A 13,858-nucleotide genomic window follows, 5' to 3' on the forward strand; every position below is an offset into this window, starting at 1 on the left:
CAATAACGAGTATCTGCAGGCAACAGTGAAGAATGGTGGAGGTTCCTTGAATGTTTGGGGCTGCATTTCTGCAAATCCTAACCAGAGTTGGAGATCTGGTTAGGATTAATGGTGTTCTCAATGCTGAGAAATACAGGTAGATGCTTATCCATCATGCAATACCATCAGGTAGGCGTATGATTGGCCCCAAATGTATTCTGCAGCAGGACAACGACCCCAAACACACAGCCAAAGTCATTAAGAGTTATCTTCAGTGTAAAGAAGAACAAGAAGTACTGGAAGTGATGGTATGGGCCAATAGAGCCCTGATCTCAACATTATCGAGGTTGTCTGAGATTACATGAAGAGACAGAAGTATGTGAGGAAGCCGACATCCACAGAAGATCTGTGGTTAGTTCTCCATTATGTTCAGAACAGCCTACCAGCCAAGTTCCTTCAAAAACTAAGTGCAAGTGTACCTAGAAGGATTGATGCTGTTTTGAAGGCAAAGGGTGGTCACAGCAAATATTGATTTTATTTAGATTTCTCTTTCGTTCATACACTGCATTTTGTTGATTGATGACAATAAATGATTAACATTTCTATTTCTGAAAGCATTCTTTGTTTACAACATTTTTTCACACTTGCCTAAAACTTTTGCACAGTCATTAATCATATATTTAACTCCACTTAGGCCTGCACCGTGTATGACATCCTTGAGAGAATAAGAGATTAACTACAACCTAGGCAGTCAACAGATTGCCCTTGGGGTGTTGTGTGTTGAGCGGCGTTAGCATCAACTTTAGCGAAGCCAAATACACTTCTGTACTTGTCACTAACACAGTCTCTCTGTGACGGGGTGCAACATATAAGAGAGACGCTTACCCCTGCCAATCACAAACAGGCTTAAAGAGGTCTCTCTATGAAAATAGTTTTAGTGAACATAATTCATAAATTCTAAATACATTATTACTAAGAGCAGAGCCAGTAATGTAGATTATCAATATTACGCCCTTTGATAGTTTAGCTCCGGTGCTTGCTTACTGGGTCAGTCCCTGTAGAATGTACCGCTGCCTTAGTAGGGATAGTTTTGTGGATATGTAAAAAGAGTGTGTTGTAATAAAAATATGCAGTCACTTTTAAAATACTGACTTCTGAAATTTTAAATTATGCAGATAACACTTTCACAGTGAAAGTGTTAAATATTTTTGAATTTAGAGGTCTGGACTGATTTTGTTTATTCTTTAGAGCAAGCATGAACATTGCATGCATCCTTTTTTTTTTTTTTTTTACAAGACATTGGCTTAGTAGATAAGCAGGCCTCATGTCTTGCAATTGTTCTGTTTCCAGGTGGTTTTCATATTTCCCCACATGGCAATGTTAAAAGATAAAAATTTTAAAAGCAAAGAAACAAATGAAACCAAAAGCAGATGAGCTAGTCCCGCACACTTCAGGTTTGACACTGGTTTTACGCCTCTCTGTGCGTGTATTTCGGGTTATCGCGCCTCTTCATCAAACACTAATGTCAGCTGTCTAAACACTGAGAGTATTTACAAGCAGTAAGTTCACCAACTTGGTCAGGGTTAGGGTGACTGTATTCCAGAGGTGTGGACTCGAGTCACATGACTTGGACTTGAGTCAGACTCGAGTCATTAATTTTATGACTTTAGACTTGACTTGAAAAAATGTTCTAAGACTTGTGACTTGACTTGGACTTTTACACCAATGACTTGGGACTTGAATTGGACTTGAACCGGTTTACTTGAAAAGACTTGATATTTTACCCCAAATATAAAATTTAACATGCATATTATATAGAGATTGAAAATGTGACGTCATTCACGGGTAGAACCGCAAAGGATTCTGGGAACTCGTGGCAAGAGGTACTAGCGCACGCAGGCTTTCAATTAAAATCAGTTATACAGCGATAAAAAGAAACACAAAAATGTCAAGAAGCTGTTGTATTATTAACTGCAATAGCCGGTCGCATGACAGCCACGGGAAGCCGACGGGTAAAGAGATCGGTTGTTATCGGATTACGTCGTTGAAGAGAAATTGTTCGAGCCATGTTTCCGAAGTAACAAAGACGCGACGGATGGTCTGGATTGCAGCCATTCAAAGATCAAATATAACGTCCCAGAACACTCCAGCTCACAGGTTAGTCTGCTCCAAGCATTTACACGAAGGTCAGTCTGCTGTTGTAGTTAATACGTCATTTTCATAACATAACTGGTGATATAGGTTACAAGCAAGTCTGGCGCTGAACAGAAATTGTGGCGCTATGCTCCTTTATTTATTGTGCATAAATAGTGAATTGTCCTGACACAATATTGCGTTTCGCTTCTGTTATTATGGTACATTGACAAAAACATATACTTTTATTCACAGGATAAAACAGGTTTTTTGTATCACTAATTGCCCAGTACGATTACAGCATACAGTATTATTGTCACTGCTACATTTCTGTGATGGGTACCAGAAATTATTTCCACTGCTAATTAATTACCGTTGAGCTCAAAGGTCCTATTAATAAACGGTTAACGAATGTGTATTTATGACAACAATTTGTGAGACTGGTAAACTTATGATACGTACGATGGTCTTTACTTTCTACACGGTGCATTTCAAGGTCCTGCACCCATCCGTCGGTAAACTGTACCTGGGCTTGTTGCAGTGACCTGAAGTTACTAAACTTCACGAGTGTATGCACTCACTCCAAGAACCGAATGATTATAAATATGCATATAAATATGCTACGATGAGATAGCTGACTTCATCTAACTAGCAAATGTTGTCCAGGCTACGTTGGTGATGCAGTTTTTTTAATGTGTATGATATTTTTGTCATGCGGTTTTAAAGCCGGTCCTACAACCGCATCCAAGAATAACATGCAGCTTATCTCAGAACTGTCGGTGAAAATTATTCTTGGAGCTAAGTTTAATTGAGCTGCATTTTAAAGAGGTGCAATTTCACAATTTGTGTATATTTTCTAAGTTCACTATTTTGTCATGTGTTGAGAAAAACACAGATTTTAAAATTACATGGTCTAATATTTACATTTAGCATAACTGCAACATTATTTTTTCGTGTTTTTTTTTTTTTTAAAGACTCGAAAGGACTTGAAATTCAAAGTTTCAGACTTGTGACTTGACTCGGACTTTTACACCAGTGACTTGAGACTCGACTCTGACTTGCCTGACATTACTTGAGACTTGACTTGAGACTTGAGGATAAAGACTTGAGACTTACTTGAGACTTGCAAAACAATGACTTGGTCCCACCTCTGCTGTATTCTCTAGGCAGAGGTTAATGAACAAAGTCTGTAGGTATTACTTGGCATGAAATGATATGCAAGAAAAAAAAATAGCACTTTGAAAACACAAAAATGACTAAGGGAACCTGGCTGGCTATGCAGCAGTTGTAATATCAGTTCAACAGACTCTGTAGTATTACTCTATATTTTGTTGCATTTCTCTGTAAAACTCTGAAGAAAATGAAGAAAGTTTAAATCCCTAACTCTTTTAATAATGCAGTCTCCTTTTGACAGCCCATGATGAATGCTGCCAATCATTGCCTCTGCAGATTTCCTTTTTCTTTTTGTGAATTTGAAAAGAAAATGCCATCCACTTGCAGCTTTATTTCTGAGGCTGTAGGTAGGTCCCCAATCCATGCTGTTTTTATTTTTCAAACAAATAACCAAAAAGTAAGTATCTAAAAGTAGATGTGGGATGGTCAAAAACATAAAATAAACAAAAAGAGAAAAAACATTATGGAAAAGAAAATAAATGTTATTGTAAATATGCTTTTAAGCACATGGACGCTGAAAAAAATGCTCATATTTGGAGCAGCACTGACATCTTATGTATAAGACATAAAAAAATGAAAAAAAAAAGAAATGTTTTTGAAACATTACGTACGTCATTAGTTACTTGTTAATTTTAGAATTAAAATTTGGCTGCCGCACAGTGATAAAAGATCAAAGTGGAAAAAATCTGGCAAAATCTTTGACAAAGGCTTCATGGGAGAATGATGAATGAATAGATATGAATAAAAAATGTAAAACTTTCATCAACTCGGATGCTTTCCTTCTCTGTTTTAGAAGATTAAAACATCCTGCATGCACTTCTATCGATCTTCCCTGTATTTTTACATTTCCAGCACAGTGAGCCACTCCTCTTTTTTTTTAAATAGATGCAGCTATTTTTTGAAACTTATGCAAATATACATGTATATACAGTGTATAAAACAAAACAAAACAAACACAAGTTTGTACAGTTCTAATGAGGTTTCATGACCACCTTTATTTTTCGACATAGCCTGAGCCTTCTTAGGCAAGCTTTCTCATAATTTCTTTGAGCACTCATCACGAGTACTCCAGTCTTCTTGAAGGACATATCAGAGTTCTTCTTTGGATGTTGGCTGCCTTTTGTTCCATTAATAATGTTGCTGTTCTGTCTTGAATATGTTTATATGCTAGTGAGACAAATAAGTAGCCATGGAAATTGTATTTCGATTGTTATACATCAGAAAATTGTGAAGCCTTTTCTTTGACATTTGGATAGACAGGAAACAGGAAGTGCAGAGAACAGTGGAAAAAGCATGGCTACACCTTTGAAATCATTTGTGTTGAATCCAAAATAATCCTTCAGAGAAGTCCTTCAGAAAGCAATGGTTGTAAGTTCTGTCAGTTCTTTGTATATTAGGCAATTAATAATACAGTGTTTTGTGACATTATTTTGTACCTTTTATGAAGTGTAGTAGTTATAGGTCGTGGCCTCTGAGCTAATGATACAAGTGTACGCTTACCCACTACCTGATTATTTTTCGTTGTATTAATAGCAGATTGTAAATCTACAGGATACTTATTTTGTAGTCTCCAATGATAGTGCCTAACTATACTTACCTGCTGATTATATGACAATCCATTAAGAGTTTTTTTTACGTGTTTTTCTAGTTTCACTCCAGTTCATTGATGTCAGTTCAATGTGATTGCTGCGTACAAAGCCAGGGAGCAAGTACACTCACCTTCCTGGCTCTTGAAAAGGAGTTTGGTTGGCTGTTTATCTATGTTCCTGCTCAGGGAGTTCAACACATAGAAAGAACAGTACAGACACCTTCAATAATGTTGCTATCTGAGGTCTGGGAAGGCCAGTCCACAACTGATAGTGTTCCACTGTGTCTTTTTCTATGCATGTATGCTTTTACTGGACTGACAGTGTGTTTGGGATCATTGTCATTCTGAAATATCAAGCTACTGCAAATCAGGTACATTCTAGATGGCATGATGGATCAAAATCTGATACATTTCTCCATTCATGATTCCATCAATTCTGACTTGATCTCTTACAACATTGGCTGAAATGCAGTCCCAAACTATGGCAGAGTCTCCAGCATTTTTTTAGAGAAGAATGTAACCACTTCCCTTTTGTACCTCTCTCGTGACCTCCTTCATGCATATTTTTGTTTAATCTAGTTCTTGTGTAATTTGGCATACCTCAGCCTTATCGCCCTCTCTCCCTTAAGAACATACCTGCCAACCCTCCCGAATTTCTCCCGATTTTCCACCCGGACAACAAAATTGAAAAACCATATCCCAGAATTCATAGCGTGGCCCAGGCAATTCCAGTTTCCAACAATGGCGGCAGCTACTTAGTTTTAATATTACTTATTTAATATTACTTTAATTATTACTCTTTCTGGGTCGCAAAATAAACTTTTAACAAATTTTTTTAGGCGAGAATGTAGCTGTATAAACTTCAAATATCAAGGACAGCAAACTCCCAGCACATCGTTTTCAAACCACCGCAGTCTTTCACTACTCAAGTTAAACATGATATATAAGTCACTTAGATAACTTAAAAATGTTATTGTTTGGCTTTTTTCAGTGTTTTATTTGTTGGTGAGTAAATCGGTTTGGCTGAGATTAAAGTTATTAGATTAGATTAAACAAAACTTTATTAATCCCTCAGGAGGGTTCCCCTGGGGTTTTCACACAGCTGAATAAACGTCAAACAGAAAACTGATTAAATGGAAGTGTGAGATGGTCGAGAATTTACGCCAGCGTCCGGTTATATTTTAGATAGCAAGGAGCAGATGGCAGAGTTTCACTCCACCGAGAGAGCTTGTGATGTTATTCTGAAGGCTAGACTGCCCAATTTTACAGTCGCTCACTTCCGGCCTACCCGGCTTTCGGAGGACCCGGCCCACTTAGACCGCAAGGGCCGGGTCCTCAGGAGGATGCAGCCTCTGAATTTGGACAACCCCACTGTTTCCAGCCGTACAATAATAACATTGACATTTAATTTATTTTATCCGATAAATTCTGTGGTACTTTCAAAGGTTTTTCCACCCACACGTTTCACCAAAGGTTATCATATGGGGATTTTGGCTCATTTGAATGTCTTTGCAAAGTTGAGAGATATCTCAGAAATGTTTGTTAATTAAATTACTCTTAAGGTCCATGTCAAAGTTTCTCAGTTTCACTCAGCAGCTTTATTTTAACATTTACACTAATGAAAAAACAAAACAAGCTGCAAAGGAATTCTGCCCTAGATTTGTATATTTCTTTCACTGTGTAAGATATGAGTGTTATCTTAACAACTTCTGTGTATTTTTTTTCTAATTTGTAATTTTGTCTTGTAAATGGAGACACATAATTTCTATATTTTGATGGACATCATCCTCACTTTCTGCAGGTGGTGGTTGGGTGTGGAGTGGGGATAATCTTTTTATTATTGTCACCAAAAATATCAGCATGTCTTTTTGAGATGCTAACTGACCTTCAAAAACAGTTACCTCCTGACTTCCAAAAGCACAAGCCACAGCTGCACAGAAGCAATTTAACTAGATTATCTGCATTCACTGTTATAAATACTCAGACTCTGGAGGATGTTGTGAAGTACCCTGTTCATCCACTTGTTTTTTTCAACACCAAACTGCCGACCAATGTTTTACCAAACTCTTTTCAATAGCCTGGAACTGACTATGCACAGTTTTGTCTGCAGTTTTCTCCTCTTATTTAGTTTTCAAAAAAAATCTTTTAAAGAACCATTTACATCATTCAATGTGAAATATCTACAGTATTGACCAGCTTCATATCTTATCTTAACTGGAGAAACTGAGAACACAAATTCAGACATCACAGCACTAACAGGGCAACAATAAAGCCATTTGTTGGCATTTGTCTGAATCCTGAGTAGTAAACTTGGTGTCACTTCTTTTCAGCCTTTTATAATATACTAGACAGCAGAGTGAAGAGAAGGCAGAAAAATGAAGTACGGATGGATGACACGCAAAACGCAACCAAGAACAGACTTGAATTCAAGACCCTCCTGCAAGGACTCTAGCCCATGGTGGATGGCACACCAGCTCAACTATGTGAGCTATAGTGGCATCCCTTAGTGCAGCTGTTGATACTATGGGCCATAAAATACTTTATGAGATGGTGGAAAGTGGGTGGTACACATGTCTGTCCTCTAACCTCAATCTTCAGGGGGTAGGTTGTGTTTTTTTTGGTGGCCATGCATCTGAGTAGTTTAGCCTGGCAGGTGGAGTCCCCCAAGTTTTGACTCTAGAGTGTAGGCCTAGTTTATTTGATTTATACATGCATCCTCTAGGCATTACTTTTCTCAATTATGCTGAAGACATTCACATTTTATTCAGCACTTATCCAACTATATTTCCATATACTAACTCAGCCAATGCTTGGAGCAAATAAAAAGCTGCAAGCAATTAAATTTGTTTCAAATTAAAATGTCTTACAATAATGAGCAAAACTCATATACAAATACCAACGAGAAGAGAGAATGAACATCGCTGTAACATAAGTGACTGAAATCAGTTTCATCAGATTTTGTAGCCAATGAGGATTACTCATGTTTTAAAATCTTTACACTGGCTTCCAGTTACTTGCTGAAACAAAGTTTGAAGTGCTTCTGATGGCTTTGAAATTAGTCAGTGATCTTCAACAAATCTTCCAAATTCCAGGGAGTAGTCAGCTGGTAGTGCCTTGAATTATATCAAGTGGGATTGCCACTAAGCTGCACAGGCATCGAGCCAGATTACCAGTTCCCTTCTCTTCTAATTTAAAACACTTCGTCTGTATCACTAGGAAAAAAGTCTGGAAGGGCAAAGTTAATGATTCTTACTGCAGACATGCTTCTCCAATCAAAATAGAAATAATGTTTAAAACATCGGGATAATTTGACACAATCATTTCTCTCAATGTAACAGTAATTTTTGAGATGTGATCAGTAGCGTATTTTAGTGTTTTAACTGATATAACAAGTTGTCAGCAAATTTGCATTTGAGCCAGACTGAAATGTTTGACATGTGTTCTTGAGTACTGATTCCTGTACATAAGAAAGACATCAAGAGTCACCAGGTAGCTTCTATTTGATATATACAGTGTAAAGAAATCTCCAGAAAGTGGTTTGTGCTAATATTTATTTTAAAGTGCTTTATATTATTGTAAAAGTAGTTTCTGAAGAATTAGCAACATGTAAAGAAATATCAGCCACTGCCTATTACCCAGTTGTAAGAATCAGGTTTCAAGTTCCTACATTAGCTTTGACCTTTTAATCTTCAGAGACCATTAAATTCTTACTTTATAAAGGCTCTCATTATGTTATGTTTATTTTATGTATTTTATTCTTCACCATATCACAACAACTTTCCAACAAAACTGTAGAGATATACGTTCAGGATTCCTTTATCTAATATGATAACAGTGAACACTTAACTATGACATAATGAGTGCTTGGTTCTAGGGCTGCACGATTTTGCATAAAATGAGAATCACGATTTTTTTGCTTAGAATTGAGATCACGATTCTCTCACAATTTTCTTTTCCAGTATAAATATTTATTGCACTTATTAACTACACATCAACTTCGTAACAGTTGAGACTGAATATAAAAACAATAAATAAACATAAAAACAACAAATGTCTCACATTTTGTCGTCGCCGCAAAATGTTGTACTGCTTGAAATTCCGTCTCCACCGTTGCTCGACACTGCGCGTATAGAGCAGGTAGTGCAACAATAGAAAAATAGTTGCGGGACGGCACTGTGTAGCGTTTGTCTAGGGTGTTGATCATTTTCCTAAATCCCTCGTTTTGCACAGTGTTGATGGGAGCCATATCTTTGGTCAGGTGATAAGTGATAGCCTCCGTAATTTCTTTGTGCCTGCGGGAGTTCGACGGGTATAGGGAAGCGCTGTATAAGGTTCCCGTTATTGATGTTTGGGTGGTTGACCGGGACGGATTTTCTCCAGTCACTTTCTCGTCATCCCTGACGTGCTCTCCGTTGTTTTTTCCCTGCCAATTTTAGCAGCCAGCTTCTGTATCACGTGGTATAAGGCTCCGCCCTTGTCATTTGTTGAGCAGGAAGAGTGAGCGCTTGCTTTCATGCAGATTACGTCCCGGATCAAAATGCGGTATAATCGTTGTCGTCTTTTTTTTTTTTTTTAAATCGTTGTCATTTGGAAATGAGATCGCACATAAGTATGAATCGAGATCGCGATTTTCTAACGATTAATCGTGCAGCCCTACTTGGTTCCATGACTCTTCCATGTCCCTATGAGTTTATTTTCTTCTCAATACTCTTATGTAGTACTCAATACGTAGTGCAGGTTTTACACATATACATCTATCTATCTATCTATCTATCTATGTATCTATGTATGTCTGTATCTATTTTGTGTCTTTACATTTTATTGGACACCTCTCTCCTGCACTCCTGTTCACAGTCTCGTTGTTACCATAGCAACCAGTGAATCCTGTGCCCTTCAAAACAATTAGCATTCAACACTGTTGCTCCTGCCAACAGTAACCACATCCACCCATCACAGGAGCTCATGGGTCTTGAAATAAAATGCAGTGTAAAGAAAATATACCAAGGTCCCCTGTGTTTGTGACATCTACGGGCCCATAGGCCATTGTTGGCTGTTCTGTATCCCAACAATATATCTGCCAGCCATAGGCAAGGACCCATAAAAAGCCCTTGGCCTTCTGCCCAACATAATCTACCATAATGAATGCATTTCTGCACTTTTGGTCTGATCCTGGGTGAATCACTGCCCTGAGTTCTTTCACTATGCCTCTGAATACAGATAGTCCAGAATGATGGTTTCTAATTGCTTTCATACAACCCTTTCTTTGTTGATATGACAAGCAAAGCTTATTCACCTCTATTAACAGATTCTTCTCTTAATTGAGATGCATGGGATGGATTGAAGCCGGGGACCTGAAGGTTTAATTGTCAATCCAGTCCTTTTTTTGGCCCCAAAAGTAAACACTCTCAGACTGTATCAGCAGAGGTTTATCAGTGTTCTAGGCATTGGTATTTAGCCTAATAGTCAAACATTAATTTGAGAGATACTGTAACTCAATTAATTAAACCATAAATACAACCCCAACCATAGAGAGAAGAGCCACTTCTAATCTGTAAAAAGTTTATCTGAGTAATCTAGTTCAACCAGTGATGTAGCACTTTCCTAATTGAAGTGAATCTCTGTTTTAATTCACAAATGCATTGTTAGGAATAAAATGGTTAAATTTTTTTTGTGATTTTTGTATATACATTGCAATTGTGCTCAATAAAGAGTTGGCACTCCGTGTAATGAGGATTCAAAAGCATCAATTCAGCGCTGTGACTTGAACTTTCCTTTATAAAGTTTGTAATCTGTCAAGATACGCAACTAGGAAAGGTATTGCATCATATAAGATTAAAATAGTTTAAGTGAGTCTCAAACAGAGACTGGTACAAGGTTAGAAGAGCTACATGTGGGAGAAAATCTCTCAATTTGAAAAATAAGCATAGCATATTTAGATAATTCCTTTGCTGATTTGCCAATATGCCTCTTTAGAACTAAAAAATCAATCAGTGTGAACCCTCTCAATAACCCTATCATTTATCTGGATACATGCAGTGCAATGAAAAGAATTTGTCCCTTCCTGATTTCTTAGTTGTTGTTGGTGGGGTTTTTTTTTTTTTTAGGAAAAAAAGCTATCTAAACCTATGTGTCAACAATAAAAATGATAAAAAAAAATGATATCTATGGGAGAGTTTCAAGGCAAAAGCCACAGCTGACCAAAAAGTACACAAAAGCTCGACTAACATTTGCCAAAAATCATCCTGATGATCCCCAAGACTTTTGGGGAAATATTCTGTGGACTGACGAGACAGAAGTTGAATTTTTTGGATAGTTTGTGTCCTGTTAAGAACATCAGCCACAGCCAAACAAGATGGAGGTAGTGTGATGGTCTGGGGCTGCATTAAGGTTTTGAACTGCCGTAGTCAAAGTCTGGACTTAATTCTAATTTAACTTAAACAGGTCATTCATGCTCAAGAATCTGCAAACATTGTGTAAAAGCAAAGCACATCAGTTGTTACAGTACATAGTTTTTGGCAGTATATAATTTAATGAAACTTTTTTTAAAGCAACAAAAAGTACTCCGTGAATTTAAGAAATGTTTTTCTCCACCCATCCATCCCACTATCTTCCATCATCTATCCATCCATTCATCCATCCATTCTCTTCCACTTATCCAATTCAGGATTCCAAGAGCCTATCCTAGCTACCATGGGGCTAGAGGGTGTTTATTAATGCAGATTAGACATGTGGACAGCATGGTGTATTTTTTTAATTAAATGTACTTCATTGATCAGAGAAGTGTGAGCATATTACATGCAGAAATGTTTACTTTACCTTTATCCTCCATTAGATTTCCAGCACAGCTAAGCAGGTCATATTCTGTGGCTCAGTCTTTCACCAAAGAAGTGATTCTCTTGCCAGACCATCTAACTACACATGTGCCAAGGCGTAACAAAAAAGCTTGGCTTTTTGAAAATGGACATATAAAATCTGCACTGGAGTTTAGCTGTGACTGGGACTCAGACAAAGTAATGCAGGCGATAAGGACTGCCTTCTAGCCAGTTGTTGAAGGATGCAGGTAAGCATTAGATCCTTTTTTATAAAAAATCATTTTTTTTGTTACGTAGATTATTATACTATTAAAGGTCAACTTTGGGTATTTCCAAAAAGGATCTGGGAGCACCGATCAGATGACTGGATTGATATCTTTTAGAGTTAACAAAAATTAAGCCTTTTAATGTATTGTATTGTATTGTAGTCTGTTAGCCTTAACAAAAATTTCATATACACTATGTTTTCTTCCTCCCCTAGGCTACAGATTTTGCTGGCATGCCACACCAAACTAGTTAAGCCATCACTCTCTTCCAAACAGACTTTGAATGGAGACCTTGTGAAAAAACTGTTTCGTCAGAAGTCAATTTATGTCAAACCTGACAAAGTCATCTTATGTGAGGACAATGAATCAGTAAGTAATCCTGATCATCTCAGCAAATGTATGTATGTTCATAAAATGAGAGTGAAAAAGGCAAAGATGGATTTTAAACTCCCTTAAACATTGTCACTTGTATTATGTTTTAATACATAAAACATAAACATATTACTAATATTTATTATGACATTTTGTTGTCAGTATAATGAAATGTATTATCTGTTTTAATTTACAGACATATTCTGATGGAGAGAGTAGCCATAACCACACAGAAACGTTGAATTCTGACAAATGCGTTAAATATTCCTATCTAAAAGTCGCTCCAAATAAACTGGAAATTAAGTTGGTTCAGTGTCTGTTACTTAGTCATCTTAGGCATTGTGTCTTTAGTTAAGTGTTGTTAAAATCATATTTAAATTTAGTTTAATATTTTGAGCAGGAAGAAATGTACCCCTAAATACATGAAAAGAAAAAGCTATATATGTGATTAGATGTTATTCAAAAGTTAAACTCCTGTTCTTTGTGTTCTCACAGTTGAAATTTCTAAAGAAGTTCCCTCAGCCATTCGCATTGTTAACACACAGTCCATGTCTGTTGATGATGAGGTCATCTGGTGTGTCACTACCCAAGATGTTTGTACTGTTGAGTCTTCCATCTCTGCTGACACCCTCACAATGTCCACCAATCCTGCTGTCGTTGCTACTGATGAGGATGAGCCTTACTCCAGTGGAACATCTGCCTCACACACCTGCCTTATCAGTGGGTTCTTCTGCCAGTGTTACTGGTGACACACGTGTCTTCTCTAGTAACACCTCCAGTGTGTCCAATGGACCTACCCAGCCAAGTTTATCCAGCACATCCTACAGGTATGTGTTTTGTACATGTTTGTATCTTTTAAAAGGAACCTCCTGAGACCCAGTACTTCATTTATGTGCACTGTAGTACACATTTAGTTTTTGCTTGTAGCTCTCATACTCTACTTGCCACTCATCTAAGTCCTGATGTTTCTTAGAGAGGACAACAGTACCTTTAAAATGATATCACATGTGTGGGGGTGTGGCCTTGCCAATTGTTTTTTTCCCGCCTTTTCAAAATGGCTGGCATGCCCACAAGCACATTTTATGGAAGAAAGAAAGGTAAGCATGATATTTACATTTAAAATGTTTTTTAAAATCAGATTTTGATTAATTTTCAAAAATAAACATCTAGTAAATAATTTGAGGGGATTTTAAGAATTAAGCTTATTTAGTTTCACAGAGGAAATGACTAATTTATTAATGTGTACTCTAGTGCACGTCGGGACTTTGTACTTATATTTATTTCACTTTTTCCTAGTAGACAACTCTTTGACAAAGGCAGAGAGAATTCTTAACAGAATAATTGAGGGAGATCCAAACATAGATTTTTCAGAAGATGAGAGTCATGTGAGCCAGATAGGAGAGGGTGAGAACCCAGGAGGAGCCACACGAAGATTATCAAGATGCAGTGGCGGATGTAATAGAGAAAAACACAAGGCCACCTGAAATCTGTCGTCCTATCTGGTCCAAAACCAACATGTAGGAGAATCTGGAATT

This window comes from Maylandia zebra, linkage group LG6 (assembly GCF_041146795.1).
Source record: "Maylandia zebra isolate NMK-2024a linkage group LG6, Mzebra_GT3a, whole genome shotgun sequence".
Lineage (NCBI taxonomy): Eukaryota > Metazoa > Chordata > Actinopteri > Cichliformes > Cichlidae > Maylandia > Maylandia zebra.